The sequence below is a fragment of the Triticum urartu genome, chromosome 7A (assembly GCF_056163025.1).
Source record: "Triticum urartu cultivar PI428250 chromosome 7A, HENAU_Tu73, whole genome shotgun sequence".
In the NCBI taxonomy this organism is placed as follows: Eukaryota; Viridiplantae; Streptophyta; class Magnoliopsida; order Poales; family Poaceae; genus Triticum; species Triticum urartu.
In genome coordinates, this window is record NC_141879.1 from 202,517,702 (window position 1) to 202,522,120 (window position 4,419).

The window sequence follows — 4,419 nt, forward strand, 5'->3', positions numbered from 1 at the left end:
CTATCCCTCCACCCCTCCACACCTCCTGTTATTCTCCACCGACTGCAGCCCCACGCCGCACCAGAACCAGTTATAACCCTCGTACTCCTCTCAGTCTGTGACTCCACTGCTGCGTCTTCCCATTTCCGGGTCGTTCCCGTCTGAGGCCTCGCCGTCGTCCACCGCCTCGCTGCGCTCGACGCGGCGTGGTCAACAAACGAGAGTCATCGGAAGAGGACTGGAGAGCCTGATGGCTGGGACCCACGAGGTCCATGGTCGCATGCAAGGAAAGTTCCTCCTTATTAAGCTGAAAAAAATGTTTCCTCCCCCTGACAGCTGGGACCCACCGGTTGTATCTTCGCACCGAAGGAAGTGCCTCCTTGTTATGTGAAAAAACTATTCCTCCCATTGACAGTTGGGACCCATCAGATTTGGTGGTTGACTTGTGGGCCTACTAAGCAGACGTGTACGAAGGGCTTTGTCAACTTAATAAACAAATGATTCTAGCAGCTGGACCGTTGGATGTTAATCCAGCAGCTGTGCTCCTTCTTCAACCTCTGTTCTTGCTCATGTCTCCCGTGGGCGGCAGTGCTACCGCGCATCCGAACCAATCAAGGTTCCCACTCCTCTCCATCTGCGACTCCACTGCCGCGTCTTCCCTATCTCCGAGTCGTTCCAGTCTAGGGCCTCGCCATCATCCACCGGCCTTGTTGCGCTCGGCATGGTGTGGTCAACATGGTCAATAAACGAGAGTCATCGGAAGATGACTGTACGTGAGAGGCTGACAGTAGGGACGCACCATTCCCATGGACGCATGCATGCAACTGCATCCTTTTTACCCTGGAAATAAAGTTTTCTCCCCGTGACTGCTGGGACCCACTAGCTACATCTTCGCACGCAAGGAAGTGTGTCCTTATTATGCCAAAAAGAATGAATACTACCGCTGACAGCTCAGACCCACCCGCTATATCTTCGCACACAAGGAAGTGCCTCCTTATTACGCACAAAAAATGAATACTCCCCCTGCTAGCTAGGACCCACCACAGTGGGAGGCTGACTTGTGGGCCTACAAAGTTGACGTGGACAGAGGGCTATGTCAACTTAGTCAATATGAACGATTCTAACTCCAGTGACCGTACGATGTCCATCCAACGCCCATAGTGCTTCTTCAACATCTGTTCTTCTTGCTCCAGCCGCCCAAACAAGCGTCGTCCATGCTGCCTGCTCCTGCCTCCCGTGTCCGGCTATGCTACCACCGCTGGCCATGACATCCCTCTATACTCACCACACCTCCTGTTATTCTCCGGCGACGGCGGCCTCACACCGCAGTCGAAGCAGTCAACCCACGCACTCCCCTCTGCGTGGGCATCCACTGCCGCGTCTTCCTTGGCTCCACGTCATCCCCTTCCTAGGCCTCGCCATCATCCACCGCCCTGGTGCTCTCGGCGCGGCGTGGTCAATGTGGTCAATGAACAACTTCCGTCGGAAGAGTACTGTACATGGAGAGGCTGACAGCTGGGTCCAAAGCTGCAGCAAGGAAGTGCCTCCTTATTACGCGCAAAATAATTATTCCTCCACATGACAGCAGGGACCCACCGGACGGGTCACTGTATTTCGTGAAAAAAACGTTTCCCCCTGACTGGTGGGACCCACCAGCTACATCTTCGCACGCAAGGAAGTGCCTGACAGTCGGGACCCACCTGGTCGAAGCGTACGTAGCATTGTCATTTTGGTGGCGAACGTGTACGTACATACTGGTCGGTCAGTCTGTCTGCAGGCTGCAGCGATGAACCGTAGCCGAGTAAGGAAGGGCACCTGTCGTAGTAGAGGCGCGCACGTAGCATGTACACGTACGTACAGCGGCCAGGGTGCAAGAAAGAAAATATGGCCACATACGTACATATAGGCGGGGTCTCGAATGCCTACTCGCGCATACGTACGGCCAGGGCTCATGTACATGACTGGGTCGGAATGGAGAAGTTGCGTCGTCGTCGTGTTCATGGGGAGGCAACCGTCTGGGTCGAAATGGAATGTGTTGTCGTGTTCATCGGGAGCCAACCGGCTTGGATGGAATAGGCAATGGAAACGAGTCCTGGAGTACCGCAGAACGGAGGAAACTACCTTGTGTTCGACCGGCCACGCTCGAAACGGGATCCTGTTCATCGGGAGGGGTCTGGCGTACCGCAAAACGGAGGAAACGGACCTCATACGGTCGAAACGGGATCCTGTTGATCGGGAGGGGTGTGGCGTACCGCCAAACGGAGGAAACAGAATTGTGTTGGAGCGCTACGGTCGAAACGGGGGTCCTGTTCATCGGGAGGGGTCTGGCCTACCGCAAAACGGTACTCCACGAGATACTGTTCATCTCCACCGTCGACCTCCTCCAGCCTCCACGGGCTCCTATTCATCCACTGTTGACCTCCTCCAGCCTCCACCTGCGACTCTTCATCCACGAGCTCATGTTCATCCAGCCTCCACCGCGCGCTCCTCCATCGGCCACTGTTCAACCAACCCTCTCCACAGGGTCCTGTTCAACCACCCCTCCACAGGCTACTGTTCATCCAGCCCTCCACCGGCTCCTGTTCAACCAACCCTCCACCGAATATTGTTCAACCAGCCCTCCACGGGGTCCTGTTCATCCAGCCCTCCACGGGGTCCTGTTCATCCACCGGCTCGATCGATCGGGGTACTGTTCATCCAGCGGCAACGGCCTCTACTACCACGGGGTCCTGTTCGTCCAACCCCCACCGAGAACTGTTCATCCAAACCCCCCAACAACGCTCACTGTTCATCCAGAGGCAGCATCGATCGGCTTCAGTTAGTAGCAGTAGCGAAGGAATCACTCGGGTTCAGTTAACAACAAGGGATCAATCAATCGCTCGGGTTCAGTAACGCGTAGCCTGCAGCGCAATTGCTCGGGTTCAGTGAGAGCCCAATGCCTCGCTCGGGTTCAGTTAGAGCCCAACGCCTCACACACACGCGCGTACGTATGAGAGAAACGCGCATCACTCGGCCCCCGACCACCCACCGTAACCGGGAACTCCCCGATATTTTCCTCGCCCTTGCTTCTACCACGGTCTTTTCCGTCATGGACGGCCCAAAGAATGTCATGCAGTTGCGTCTCCGGCCCGCCCAGGACGAAAAGCCCATTTTCTGTCATGATTTTTTGTCATAGAAGTAGGACCCCACCACATCTATGATGATACCGGGTTTTGTCACAATTATCGTCATAGAAGTGTCATAAGTATGACAAAAAAATTCGTTCGGCCCAAAATGTCACGGATGTGTCTTTTTTTTGTAGTGCCCCCTCTTTCCTCCCCCTCTCTCTCCCTTCCCTTTCTCTTCGGTGGAAGAAAGAAAAAGGGGGGATCCTACTTAGACTAGGAGTCCAAGTAGGACTCCCCCCCTTAGCGCGCCCAACTTGGCCGGCCTCCTCTCTCCCTCCCTCCTTTATATACGTGGCCAGGGGGCACCCCAATAGCACAACAAACAATCTCTTAGCCGTGTGCGGTGCCCCCCTCCATAGTTACACACCTCAGTCATATCGTCGTAGTGCTTATGTGAAGCCCTACGCAGGTAACTTCATCATCACCGTCGCCACATCGTCATGCTGACGGATCTCTCCCTCGGCCTCAACTGGATCAAGATTTCGAGGGACGTCATCGAGCTAAATGTGTGCTAAACGCGGAGGTGCCGTACATTCGGTGCTTGGATCGGTTGGATCACGAAGACGTTCGACTACATCAACCATGTTATTAAACGCTTCCGTTTTCGGTCAACGAGGGTACGTGGACACACTGTCCCTGCTCGTTGCTATGCTTCTCCTAGATAGATCTTTCGTGATCGTAGGAATTTTTTTGAAATACTACGTTCCCCAATAGTGGCATCCGAGCCAGGTCTATGCGTTAATGTTATATGCACGAGTAGAACACAAAGAGTTGTGGGCGATAATATGAAGGAAATATGCCCTAGAGGCAATAATAAAGTTGTTATTTATATTTCCTTATATCATGATAAATGTTTATTGTTCATGCTAGAATTGTATTAACTGGGAACTTAGTACATGTGTGAATACATAGACAATCAGAGTGTCCCTAGTATGCCTCTACTTGACTAGCTCGTTAATCAAAGATGGTTAAGTTTTCTGGCCATAGACATGTGTTGTCATTTGATGAACGGGATCACATCATTAGAAAATGATGTGATGGACAAGACCCATCCGTTAGCTTAGCACTATGATTGTTTAGTTTATTGCTATTGCTTTCTTCATGATTTATACATGTTCCTATGACTATGAGATTATGCAACTCCCAAATACCGGAGGAAAACTTAGTGTGCTATCAAATGAGACAACGTAACTGGGTGATTATAAAGATGCTCTACAGGTGTCTCTGATGGTATTTGTTGAGTTGGCATAGGTCGAGATTAGGATTTGTCACT